Raw genomic sequence first — 14,867 nt, forward strand, 5'->3', positions numbered from 1 at the left:
AGTTTACTTGTTGTGGCATTTGAAAGCTCTTGTGTATGGAACCCCTGAATGAGATGCTCAGATTCTCTGTGCCAGTATTATGGAAGGCTGCTGAACCATATACATACTCCAGGGATACATCAACCCATGCGACATTCACTATGTGACACATTGATGCATGTATCAATGCACACGGGAGGTATACACCTTCGAGAAAGAGTTGCATGGGTATGCTGGTGCATTCTGTTTGTATGGGTTTTCACATAATTTATGAGTTGGAGAAAATGAGTTGGAACACAAAAGCAAAGTGTTTCAATACTCATATAACATAATTTCTTCATCTACATGTGAGGAATGTGTCCTGCTATTTGTGCTGTACATTTTTGTTACACCCTCTACATATATATAGAAAATAAACAAAGTAGGAGAGGATATGGGGAGAATTTGGCACTAAGTGAGACATGGCCTAATCAAAGCACTACTCCACCATTCACCTTAGCAACTTAACAAAACTGTGGGAAACCCAAACCTGTGTGACCTGAGAGGGAATGAACTCCACTCTTCCCAAATGCGAGTCCACTTTATGAAGACTGTCAAAGTCACCTCGCTCAGTACATGGTTGGAAGGAAAATGACAAATACAGAGTCTACATTGCAACTGCAACATACACGATAAGTAAATCAGTGACATAACTAGGACATAAAATTTTGATGTAAAACACCGCCAAAAAATAAAATAAAATGAAATAATAACATTATATAAGACTGCTGAATAGTAAAACACACGAAAAATCGCTGACATTATATCTGTCACAATCAATGTAGCACCAAATGCCTGCTCTGAGGAGGGTATTACACAGCATCTGAAACACAGGAAACATAAAACAAATAGCACAAACATTCTTTTGCAAATTCATCTACATCTGCATGTACATAGATACTCCGCAAGCCACCATTTGGTTCGTGGTGGAGGGCGCCCTGTACCACTACATGCACTAACACAGTATAGATGGAACGTCAGTTAAGAGTATCAGAAGAACGCAACAGTAAATGAAGGGCTAGTGTTTCTATTATGACTAAGGTAATCACGATTTGTTTGCTGTTCATGAAGTCTAGCTCTTCTCATCAACATTTGTGTAAGAACTCTTTAAATGTGGGCTTCCAGTGAGACCTAGCAGAGCTGAGTGACAAGATTCGAATAGCCCTTTCCTGTAATGTATAAATTTCACTGAATTGGTTATCGGTTTTACCCCAAAAAACAATTCCATGATCTACAAGTGACTGGAAGCAGCCAAAATAAACCATTATAGACCCACGTCAGGAGTAAACTTTAGAAATAATTCTCAAAGTAAAACATGCAGAACTAGGTCTCTGCAAGAGTTTAGTTATATGGTCTTTGTAATTTAACTCTTGCTCAACATACATCTCTAAAAGTTTTGTGCATCCTTCTCGTTTCCACCCAGTACTAGTTGGAGACCTTGGTTTTGATTCATCTTTCCAAACTGAATGTAATTTGTTTCTTTCTCAATAAGGGTCAGCATGTTAACACTGAATACAAGAACTTGAAGACTTAATCAGTTATTGTGTACAGAGATTTCTTAACATCGTTTGCTAGTTCTCAAGCATCAGTTGCAAACAATATGATCTTGGCTGCAGCTTCTGAGATGAGTATGTCATGTAAGTAAATAAAGAACAAAAGGGTACGTAACATACTATACTGTGGTACACCTATTACGACTTTGTTTGTATGAGGTACTAATCTGATTTTATGATTAGAATGAGTTGATGTGAGTTCCATAACCCGAGATCTATTTTGCAAATATGACTGAAACCATTTGTTTTCAATCCCCTTTATCCCCATTGTTTCCCGCTTATCTCAAAGAATTTTATGACTAGCGGTATCGAAAGATTTAGAAAGATCTAAATTAACTCCTACAACAAGATTGTTGTTATCCAGGTTTCTATCTGGTTCGTCTATGTAAGCACTTACCACTCTTTCGCCGGCCAGGGTGACCGAGCGGTTGTAGGCGCTACAGTCTGGAACCGCGCGACTGCTATGGTCGCAGGTTAGAATCCTGCCTCGGGCATGGATGTGTATGATGTCCTTAGGTTAGTTGGGTTTAAGTAGTTCTAAGTCCTAGGGGACTGATGACCTCAGAAGTTAAGTCACATAGTGCTCAGAGGATTTACCACTCTTTCTGTGCTGCTACCTGTTCGAAAGACATGGTGGCAATTATTCAGAAGACTGTGGCCGTTTCAGTTACTTTAGAGAATGTTGAGAGGAGTGAAATGGGTCGACAGCTTCTAATCTTATGCCTACTACCACTCTTGAATAAAGGTATCACTTTCGATATTTTTAATCTGTTGACAAACACATGCTCACTGAGTGCTATATTAACAGTTGAGAGCAAAGGGTTCTGCAGTTTGTGAATGATTACCAATTATGACTCTCGTTCATCATCCACACCCCACTAACCTTTTGCAGTGCAGGCTTTTAATCACTTTTACTCCTTCTTACTTCACTAACTGGAACTAACCTCACGCTGTATGCAGATGTACGATACCTAAGTCTGTCTTGATTTGCGAAATCTAAGCTAAGTGTGTGGGAAACATTTATGAAGTAATCATTTATGTAATCTGGCTGGTCTCTTTTGCCAATTTTGATATCATCAACGTCTTTAAGTGTTATTTCCTTTCCTTCATGTATCTTACTTGTTCCATTCGGTACAATATCTAAGACAGATATTGATTTATTGACCAAAATTCTTATTATGCTCTTGTTTCTAAGTTGTTTTGGCTGTTTTGTTACCTGTGATATATTTCTTATAAGTCTTTATCTGTTCTATAAATTGAAGACCTGTGGATCTTTTCATTTGTTAACTGAACATTTCTGAAGTCCTACAGAAAATCTTAATGCCTGATGTAATCCAGAAACTAGATTTAATTATCCAACATGAATGGACTTTACTCAATTGCTTTGAAAACACATTTCAAAATTGGACATGAATGTTGAAGAAAAAGCAATGTTAGTACCTAAGAATATAAGCATAACTAAACAAGATTCACTACTTAGATTAACGACAAAACTAATACAATTTCCTGCAGAAAAGTCTTTTCTATACGAAAGACATACTGCCCTTTCTCTCATGAAATACTGCTGGAACTGTAAGGAAGAGGTCATTATGATCAAGTAGCCATAAGTCAGTATTAATAATTTCTATCTCTGTGGTGTCGACATTTGAAAATGTGTTGTCTGTAAGACATATCTATTTCCATTTGTTATTCTTGTGGGGTTGTTTGTAAGAGGAAAGATCTTGACACTCTGCAGTACATTAAGAAACAGCTCCCTTAATGCAGAATCATTCACGAGGTTTATATTAAACTCTCAACAGACAATTATGGTGCTTTCTTCAATAAATATAATGTCCAGCAGAGAGGAGTAGGAGTCTATGTATCTACTAGGTTCTCCATGTACCGCAATAATTATTATGTTAATTAGTTTCCCATGCAACTGAACGGCAGCAGTTTCAAAATTCGTTCCAATACTCAATGCTTCTGCCTCACACCAAATTTTCCTTTCCATGTTAGATTTAAGAAAAATACAAACTCCACCACTTTTGGCGTCCTTCTTAAAAATCTGAAAAGCCAAATTACATTGATTAATGTTCATGATACCTGATTCAGAATCCCTGTATTGGTGCTCCATGATAAACATATGGTAAACTGTAACTTTAGATTCAAAAGGGTTATTTCTCAGATTCTGGATATTATAGCTTAAAATATGGAAACCTCTATGACAGAGAGTGGTAGAGCTGTATTCACACTTTGCTGTCTAATAACTGATGTTGTTTTGAGGTGAGGTGGCAAAAGCCCTTAAGCACAATGGGTTTTCTGCACCCTGTTTGTATTTCCTTTGTCTGTATTGTAATGCTCTCTGCAGCAGCTACTGGTGAGAGTGGATCGACTGCTGCCAGTGAAAGGTATCCTTCTACTGTCGCTGGTGTCTGATCTCTAGTTGCCAGAGCAGCTGGCAGCGAAAGGTTTCTCACTACTGGTGAATTGTCCTCTACTGCCAATGAAGTGTACTCTGGTACTGATGCAGGATCCTCTGCTGCTGATGAAGGTTCCTCTGCTACTGACGCAGGGTCCTCCATTGCTGTCTGCAGGATCCTCTGCTGCCATTGTAAGGTCTACAGCTGGAGATGTCCCGGTCTCCTCTGTATGTGACCTGGCCTCTGCTGTGTGTGATCTGGCCTCTGCTGCAGGTGACCTGACACCATCTGTGTGTGGCATGACTGCTGCTGCAACAAGACATGATTTCAAAACCCTTAGAATTTCAACTGCCATAGCTTCTTTCCCATTTCTATTCCGGTGGCGACATGTTAACCCAAATGGTAAATGTGCTGTACATTTCTTACTTAAATATTTAGTTCATTCTTTAATACATTTTTTGAAGGTTCAATATGTATTTACACACTGATTCACATTATCAGTGTGGGAGAAAGTGAGATTTGCCTAATAACTGAGTTTATATTTCCTTGCAGCTTGTTAAAGATTTATTTTCCTCAATTTAAATGTATCACTGTAACATTTGATTTCCTGAACCTTATCAATTCATTTTTTTTTTGTCTGTAATCTCCTCCCTGTTTTTCAACATTCCTGCCGCTCATCTTCTCCGCAATGCGTAAATAGTAAAGAAATCAGACCATTACAGAACTTGATTGAGTAGTTCAGAGATATCAGAATAATGAATTTGACCAATAATGAAGTGTTCATAAAGAGGACGCATGTAATAATATATATAATTTTTTTTTTTAAATCTAGTGCAAACTTTCCTAATTTCGATAAGATAATTATGTATTTCGTCTTGTAAAGCAGTCTGAAATTCTCCTCAAATCTAGGCATTATTCGACTACCTTGGGTTTTTGTTCTTTGCTCATTTCCATGCAGTTTGTCTCTCCGTTTTCTGATCTTTACTTCGTTCTGTCGTCATATGCCAACACGGCAAAGATCGTGTAGAAGGCAGGCGACATTAATGGTAGAGCTAGCGGCTTTGATAGGTTTTCGTATCGTCGAAATAACGCAGAATTAGTTGAAGTTAAACAAGGTATTCGTCGCAGTTGAAGAGTTACGTAGGTAAGAAAAGGTTGGGTTTAAAAATTTTTGACTACTGTTTGTATACTACCCTATTAAGAATCAGATTTTGTGGAAGATTGTTGATTACTTTCATAAAATGTTAAATGAGAGTAAAAAAAACAGTACTTTAATTGAATAAAACGTTTTGCACGACCGCATGTACATTATATTTCGAGAGAGAGAGAGGGTGTGGGTGTGTGTGTGTACATATGTGCGTGCATTTTGGAATGGCCACCATTACTCAAGGTTATTTTACATTGCTACTGTTTTTTCATGTGACTAAATAATTATGTGGTTGAGGTTCTGAGTGCTAACAGTTTGCTTCGAAATAGCTCCCTTGTTATCACTGAAAAATTCCTATTAGCAAATCTTCAAGGTTTTGTGTTATAGTAGTTGTTAGCTTCGGGAATGACGTTGCCGTGGATGTCGCTGGTTTTGCTACGTTTGGATGACGTGTAACTAAATGTAAATACGTAGTATGGCTGCATTTAATACAACTGTTTGTGGCGCGGTATCAGTTTAGTAAGCTGTAGCTTTGAAAGCCAGTCTCCTGTATGCGCAATCTTCGTGTTTCATAAAACTATGAAGAAAGTTCGAGTATTAGCACTGTTAAAATGTGTATATCATCGTATCCAATATAAATGAGATGATCAGAATGTTAAGTGTTCGTCGTACCCATGAAATTCTGTTTGGCCGTGGGTTAACTCATTAATACTTTATGCTTTTTATATGGTAGACATGAATTATCATTCCTGTGTTGTCTTTCATACTCACGAAAATGGCGTTGGTCGTGAGTTCTGTAATAACACGAAGAAAAAAAAATTATTCCGTTTCCCCTTTTAACCGGCGCAGTTGACGCTTAATTACCATACTGCCCAGCTTATATATAAACTTGGACTTCCCTTGTAAAGACGATGAAGATGACATCCTGTCGTAGCAGTAACAGTAATAAATGAAAACTCACAATTTGTACTTTTATTTATTCGTCCATCCTTTGATCGTTGTTTAGAGCGATATTACATACGCCAATATACATTTACAATTTCAGATGCTCTGAAAATTGGCAGAATTTACTTACGGAATGTCAATCACCAACTTTCTGTCCCAAATGTGAAGATATTTTGTTGATGGCTACCTGCATAGGGAGAAACATACACCATAATAAAACAGGGAAATCAGAGGTCATGCAGAAAGATATAGTTAAATTTTTCCACTTGCTATTCGAGATTGGAGAACTAGTTTGGAGGTGGTTTGATGAATCCTCTGCTGGGCACTTACATGTGATTTGTAGTGTTTGAGATATATATATTTCCTTCTTGTACTGTTATTTATTTAGCTTAACCAGAGTGCTGGGCACTTGCATGTGATTTGTAGTTTGCCCATCTAGAGGTAGATGTATTGAGAAGTTCATCCTTGACAGCTTGTGTATCAACACATAAGTGAAAAATACCAATCTTTATTTTGGATTCACTAAAATATAATTTCTGCTACAGTTACAAAAAAATTATATCCTGTATTCTCCATGCTTTGGGGAAAGAAATTAATGCTAAAATCCAGTTTTTGTTAAGAACAGAGTTTATAACTTCGTGGTATTTTTGAAGTGCTGCTTTAATTAATATTGTGTGTTCGAGACAGAGATGATTGATGTCCATGCGAACCATTCCCTCTGTAGTGGTGTACTTTGGCGTAGCCCTCTCCCACAAATATTAAGACAAAAATAATTTTGTGTAAATCTGTCCCCTAAACATATCATATTCCACAGTGACTAACAGTTGCTTTATGTTGTGTGTTGTGATAATTTTCCCTTCATGCAGGCTGAGCAGGTGACTGAAGTTGATGAGAACAAGTTAGAATTATGCAGGACAGTCTTCAGGCTTTCCACAGGAATCTGTTTATCATTATAAAGTAACTTATAAAAAAATTGTACAAATGAAGTATTGTATCAGGAAAAAATGCCCCCAAGAAAAGTATACTGTAAAATTAAGAGAGAATTGTTGGGGAGTACTTTCCTTAAAGAGGTGAGAGCTAGTTAGTTTAATTTTCATGGGCCATTTGCACAATAATTAGTAATGATGTGGACTGAGTCTTTTATATTCACATCACAAAATATTTTGTACACAGACTGATCATTGACAACATTCTTGCTTTTTCCTTTTAAAAATAAAAAAGATGACCTACAGATGTGAGTAACCACCACCTTTTATACATTATAATAGAGATTTTTCCATGGCACGGGAGGAATTATCAAAGAAAAACTTTTTCTATTTATTTTCAAGCACCACATATTTTCCTTACAGCCTGTTTTTCGGCAATGAAGGTATTCTTTCTTAAAGGTGGCAATATTATGAAAAGGATAGACTGCTACCCACAATAGAGAGGAGATGCTGAGCCACAGACAGGCACAATCAGACCTGTTACACACACACACACACACACACACACACACACACACACACACACACACACACACATATATATATATATATATATATATATATATATGAATATAATAGAGGGAAACATTCCACGTGGGAAAAATATATTTAAAAAGAAAGATGATGAGACTTACCCAACAAAAGCGCTGGCAGGTCGATAGACACACAAATAAACACAAACATACACACAAAACTCTAGCTTTCGCAACCAACGGTTGCCTCGTCAGGAAAGAGGGAAGGAGAAGGAAAGACAAAAGGATTGGGTTTTAAGGGAGAGGGTAAGGAGTCATTCCAATCCCGGGAGCGGAAAGACTTACCTTAGGGGGAAAAAAGGACAGGTTTACACTCGCACACACACACATATCCATCCACACATACACAGACACAAGCAGTGTCTGTGTATGTGTGGATGGATATGTGTGTGTGTGCGAGTGTAAACCTGTCCTTTTTTCCCCCTAAGGTAAGTCTTTCCGCTCCCGGGATTGGAATGACTCCTTACCCTCTCCCTTAAAACCCAATCCTTTTGTCTTTCCTTCTCCTTCCCTCTTTCCTGACGAGGCAACCGTTGGTTGCGAAAGCTAGAGTTTTGTGTGTATGTTTGTGTTTATTTGTGTGTCTATCGACCTGCCAGCGCTTTTGTTGGGTAAGTCTCATCATCTTTCTTTTTAAATATATATATATATATATATATATATATATATATATATATATTCACAACTTGCAGGCACATAACTACTCTCTCTGGCCCCTGAAGAAAGTGGAATAGCTTGTGAGAAGTTCAACAAGGAAGGGTATGGAAATCTAGTATAGTTGCCACATACCTTGTACAATTCCTATGGTAAAGACAGTTCCATTTCACTGTTACTCAATATGACATATTTACAAAATTGTTCAGTTCACAGTGCTTTGTTTTATGATATATAAACTGCTCTTCAGACCCAGATACATTTCCATCATCAACCACCCATCATCTTAAAAAGTAGAGGATTTGAGATTTTAGTAGTCATTTTAATAGTTCTTTGGTTTGTACATATTTGGAACACTTTTCTGATTAACAAAAAATTGGTTTTGTTTCCTATTTCAAATTAAATATTATGCAATTCACTATAAGAAGGAAGAGCAGGTAATCAATTATTTCATTTGATGGAATTCCCTTTGTGATTTCTCCCATGCAAGTTGTTGATGTATGTCTGCAAATTAGTTTTTTATTCATCCAGGGATCATCTCACAATGATACAGGATTTGTCGAGGTAATACAGTGTCAATGAGCAGAGGAAAATATAACACACAACATATATAACATGCTGTAAGAGGATAGGCTGGTAGCATATGGGAATAGGACAGGTGTATGACAGTGGCCTAGTGGCCTAGTTTAAGGAACCATCGTGGCATTTGGACATAGGGATATAGGAAAATCACATAAAACCCTAATCAGAATGGCTGGAGAGAGCAGCTCCATCCTCATCAATATGAGGTCAGCATCCTAACAGCTGCATTGCCTCATTTGGCAGACATAACCGTTATGCTTTATACAGCTTCACATATGATCCTTGTGAAAGCAGTAAACCCTAACCCTGTATTGAAATGTGACAAGGTACTGTAGTGTCACCATTCATTACCAGCCACTACTCTGGGTCCTCTAAGTAATCTTGAATTGTGTAATATGCATTACTTGTGAAGGACATTTTAGCTGCCTTTTTAAGCAAATGTGTTTTATTAATCTTTTCCACTACCTTCGACAATTTGTTACTCAATTTTATGCGCTGGTGCACTGCCTCTTTTTTTTAGCTCCAAACTAGGTCTTGTTCCATGATTAGGAATAGAACTATTAGTGTAGTATTTAGTAATATTTTGTCTGATATGCCCCACAGATTGGTGTACATACTCACTTGTTGCAGTAAGGATCCCCAGAAAAGAATCCCATAGCTAAGAACTGAGTATATGTAGGCATAATATGTCACAACATTGGCTGTTACCATCTGATGCTAACACCCTAGAAGCATAATATGTTAATGATATACTGTTTGCCAGTATCTTTGTACATACTATAATAGCTGACAATCAATGTCCATCCCTAAAAACTTTGTTGTTTGCTACACAACCTACAAGTTTATTTTCTATCCTTAATGTGACAAGAGTTGGTTCCTCTCCTTATGCTTAAATGCATACTGTTTTTCTTTTTGTTGTGCATTAATTTATTACATACTGCCCAATTGTAAACATCATTAAGCATTTCATCCACTTTCTCTAACAGGCGTTCTGATGTCGTATCAGTGGCTATGATGTTTCTGTCATCAGCAAAGAGAACTTTTTTTCCGTGTCTTGCTTCTGTGGAATGTGATTTATGTATCTTGTCTGATTATTGTTTTACCAAACATTTACATTAGTGGATGGGTGAACGTTCTCCACCTTTTGCATCCTGTTTCCCATCTTTGTAAATTCTGCAGTGGCTTTTATTGTACTTCTTCCACTTCTGAAAGTAAACTGTACTTCATTAAGGAGGTCGTCTTTCATGATTGTTTCAATTATTTTTAAGAATGAAGACAGCAGTGAATGTGGCCATTAGGTTCCAGTTCTCTTCACACTCATGCTTGCTTTAGTTATTTTAGGGAAGAAATGCCCAAACTAAAAGATACATTTATTATGTTTGTTTATTGGTCTTGTATGCATGCTTTGAGAACAGTTTTTTTTTTTAATTGTTGTGTTGTATTTGTAACTTCAAGCTCTGTTGTGGGAAACATGATTGTGCTTGTTGTGTAAGTCTTTGTAGTGCTACATGCGTTTTAGATTGATTTTTCTGCAACTTCTTTGCAATACCAAAGAAATAATCATTTACAAAAGTTGCAAATTTCTGAGGACTCTGTTATTCTGTCCCCATTTCTGATTTATATACTATTATCCCTGTATCTGCCCTCTCCAACTTCACGTTTTATAACCTCTCATACCACTTTGCTTTTATTTTCTGAATTATATATTAACTTGACCAGAATGAGTTTGGAAGGTAGGAGACGAGGTACGGCAGAAGTAAAGCTGTGAGGACCGGGCGTGAATCGTGCTTCGGTAGCTCAGATGGTAGAGCACTTGCCCGCGAAAGGCAAAGGTCCCGAGTTCGAGTCTCAGTCGGGCACACAGTTTTAATCTGCCAGGAAGTTTCATATATTAACTTATCATTGAACGTTTTTTTTATTACAACAAGCGGTACCCACTTCTATTTATTTAAATATCTGTGATAGTGACATCTCATTGAATTGTGTGTACTGGCGGTGGTCTACGTTTTTCTAACACAGTATTTCGACATCGTACCTCGGTGTCTTCATCAGGTGCTTCCTGTAACAGTCACAGGAAGCAACTGATGAAGACGCTGAGGTATGACATGGAAATATTGTTAGAAAAACGCAGACCACCGCCAGTACACCCGATTCGAGATGTCACAGAATCGCCGGGAAAGTCTAGGAAATTACATCTTTGATAGTGTTCGAGGGTCTGTGGGTTAGTGCACTGCTTTTACAAGGAACTGAGAAATTTAAGTGTCTGTGAGAACTTTCTAAAACCTGCAGTTACCCATCTGTTTTCCTATCTGCAGCAGTAGAAATGTCTACTTTCGGAAGTGTCATCTGAAAAATTGGTTTACCTAATGTGTAAAATTTAGAGGACGTAGCATCTAGATTGCTTTTTGTATACATTTCACCCCAGGTTTTATTTGCCAATATCTAGAAAAAAGTATGTATCTTAAGATCTGAGGAGATCCTTTTGTAGGCCTGCAGTTTTGTGGGTTTCATTGAGCGTGTCTTTAGCTCTATCATCTGACAGTAATAATTTGAAATGCCGTGATCTCTTATAAATACTTTACAGTTTTCCCTGTCAGTGTCTGTAAATACTTGATTTAAAATTGAAACGTAACTTCTTAAAATCATCGTTGCAGTGTTTACCATTTGTGCCACACTGAAAGTGTTCAAAAAGTTTAAGTAGTTACTACTAATTTTGCAGTGAACACATGGTGTGTTGTGAGGCGATCACACTGTTTTTAAAATAACTGAAAAGCCTTACACACGCAACTTCGTATTATTTCAATTATTTTAAGTTACAACTAATTTCACCCTCAACATCTGTGTTGACTTCGTGTCTCCACATATTATTATGCTAGCTTTGGGGATTGAGACCCTTTCCATGACTACTGCTATCAGAGGTGGTTTTTTTAAAAGAAGAAAAGCTTCTTACACCCTATGTTGTATGTTTGTTTGCAAGACAGTATATTGGATGAAGCAGATATTTCATATGTCTTGTGACCAACAGAGAGATAAATCATGCTTCTGTTATAAACATATTTAATGAAAGATTGATCTCCAGGCCTTGTGGTCTACAGTGACACACATGTTAGAACCCATGCAGATCACTATATGGCTGTGGACACTTATTAGAACACTATAGATTAAGGTTTGTTTTCCACTCACAGACTGAATATGGTAATAATTATTACAAATGCAATTTCTTATTAGTATAATGTTATCTTGGCAGCCCTTTGGGGAACGGTATCTACAGGGCCGAATGATATTCCTAAATTCTTTCTTGTAGTTTCACAAGTAGGTTTTTCATACGTTATTTGTAGTGTCTGTTACTTGAAACTGTTAAATATTTCTGCCATGGCTGCATATTTTGTGTAAGTCAAACCTGATGAGAATTTATTGAAGCTGAGCTGTATGCCAGTATAGGTCATTAGGTGATCCATTGATCAAATGAAGCCTGGTCTTTGCTTTACCTCACATTGAAATTACATGAGCATACATTAATCATTAACTGTGAACAATTTCCCTCCAATACATTGTTTGCTCTGTTTTTCAGTATGGCCCTGAATGTATGATACTAATATCATTTTCAGATTTAAAAAAAAGCTAGAGTTATCTAGTACACTGAATAGTGAATTATTGTTATGTGTATTAGGATAACAAATGGGTCAAATGCGGTGATGCTTCAGTGTCAGATGGACTGTTGGGTTGTAAATAGCTAATGTAACATGGCCAGAAATTAAAAACATAGAAAATTCTTTATGGATATGCTTATATGAAACAATCTATCGCACTCTCCATAAGTGTAGGTAGTTTGTCACAGACTCATTCGTAGCAGATTACAGTGCACTGTAAGGAGTTTTTCTGAATGGAAAACATTGTACACTTCAGATCTCAGAAAAAAATTATATTGTCTTCAAGATATAGAGAGCTCATGAAAATTATTTGTGACTAGAAATCATAGTTTTGCAACAGCACCTGTGTGAGTTCTAAACTATTTACTCATATGGAATCTTTGAAGCTCTATTTTCATATTACACCACTCCAAGAAGGATATATTTCGTGAGACCTGTATAGCAATATGTACGAGAACCTGTCAGTGTTGGATACAGGGCAGCGATTAGGTGGCTTGTAAAGTAAAAGCAATCATGAACCTGAATGAGAATTGTTACACTTTTCACAGCTTCCATTTTTAGAATTTCATGTTTCTGTGCATATTTCTTGGCTGGATGCAGTATCTTTCTGTATGTGGAAGTTTTGGCAGTGATGGTATCTCAGGTACCTTGTACAGCTATTTTAAAATGTTAGATCTTCTTATACAGTCATGAATCAATAGCCTGAAATGAGTTGTACAGTATATCAATGTGTGGTGTGATATGATAAAATACAGACAACCAAAGTTAAAATGATGGTATTTGTAGTGTTAGATGGCACCTTCTTATGATTCTAATCATAATAGTTTGTTGAGATAGAAGTTGGATTCTCTCTATGTATTCTGCAAGTGACTGTTTTTGTGTTCAGGTTGTATTATTCTTGATTTGAGGCTGCATTTTGTGTTGGACATATAATGGACTTCTCTATTCTATTACATAGCATCATTGTTCACTCAGAACAGCTGGGGAAGTAGCTAAAAGTTTTAGTGATGTCAGTAAAAAATTCTAGTGTCTGTGTTGTGAGTATGGCCATAACTTCAAAAATTACGAGCATATCTAAAATGTTATGTAGGAAAGGTTTGGTTGTCTGGAGGATGACTACTTGTGACAGCTGCAACATTGTAGCACTGATAAATAACTTTGCTTGAAATAGTGACATTAGCCAGTAAAGTTTCAAAGGGATTTTTCTAAGGCTTTTGCATAGCATTGACAAGAAAAGTCAAAAATCTTCCAATAGGTTTATCCTCGGGCAAAACATACTGTATAAATATGACAAACTGTGATGTGGAAATATCAGGTATTTCATGTGTGGCGAATCAGTGATTACAATGTCCTTTCTAACTTGTTCATGGTAAATACAGAAGTAAATCATTCAGAATATTTTTCAAAGTACCATTTCATCAAACTTTTGTTTGTATTTCTTTTATTATACATGGGCACAAACAAGCAAGGAAAATAACAATCATTTTTCAATTACAGCGTCCTCCTAATTGACAATTTTGTTGTGGTTCACTTCCTAAATAACTTAGTTTCTGACATTGGTCAGTCAAAGTATACAATGAGGATTTTGTCTCTGAGCAAGATTTAAGTTAAATTACTTCCCCTAAACAACAGCATTGAACTTTCACACTTTTAACCACATGCTAGACTTTGCACACATGAAAATTCGTGTGTTCCAGCTCTGCAACTCAGTTAAAAAAAAGGTTGTGCAAGTTTTGGTGACTTCACTGTCACTAACAACTGTATCTTATGTCCATCATTGTAGATTGAAGCATTTTACTTTGTGATGTTCCTTTCTGCTCGATATTTGAGTGGTGGTTCATTCTTTGCTGCAATGGGATAATGAAACCACATTGAAATATTTGTTCCTGAGAAAATTTGGCACTACTTAAAGATTTTAATGTGCTCTTAATTTTTTCTGCACACAATTGAAAAAGCGTGCTCATAAAATTTGAAAATGTCTGCAGTAACGCATCGAATCTACGATCAACCTTATGTAGGCCTACTCGATAAAAATCTCTCTTTTTATAATGTTTGCTTATTTTTTATTCTATGAAAAAAGTTCTAAGAAAGTCAGTTCTCATCTAGAACTTATCAAAAGAAAAACATCACAATAATAAAACATTGAGCTGTGAATTTTTAATACGAAAATAATGAAGAAACTAATGCAGCTAAAGAATTTACTGTTTTCGCAACTATTAATAGTGGGCAAGAAAAGAACACTGTAAGGAGCTGATTTATTCCACGCACTACATTTCAAAAGCTATCCTCCATCTGTGTGTTTAGGTGAAGTGTTTAGATAATTTCTGTTAAAAACACCTGAAGTTGGATGGTACCTTCTGAAATTTTTATTGTTAGTGAATGGGGGTGTGCTGAAAAGTA

At 36.6% G+C, this 14,867-nt stretch overlaps 1 protein-coding gene across 3 annotated transcripts in view; it reads left to right on the top strand.

Moving 5' to 3' along the window:
• The first annotated feature begins 4,990 nt into the window (after positions 1-4,990).
• The window catches only part of LOC126185128 (uncharacterized), a 41,646-nt gene continuing 31,769 nt past the window's right edge, over positions 4,991-14,867 (top strand). The window contains exon 1 of one of the 3 annotated variants that reach the window (XM_049927953.1): positions 4,991-5,114. The gene's annotated coding sequence lies outside the window, so the exon portion shown is untranslated. Of the gene's footprint in view, positions 5,115-5,335; positions 5,361-5,422; positions 5,580-14,867 lie in introns of those variants that run through there. The other 2 variants (XM_049927951.1, XM_049927952.1) reach the window with 2 other exon arrangements.

This window comes from Schistocerca cancellata, chromosome 4 (assembly GCF_023864275.1).
Source record: "Schistocerca cancellata isolate TAMUIC-IGC-003103 chromosome 4, iqSchCanc2.1, whole genome shotgun sequence".
NCBI lineage: Eukaryota > Metazoa > Arthropoda > Insecta > Orthoptera > Acrididae > Schistocerca > Schistocerca cancellata.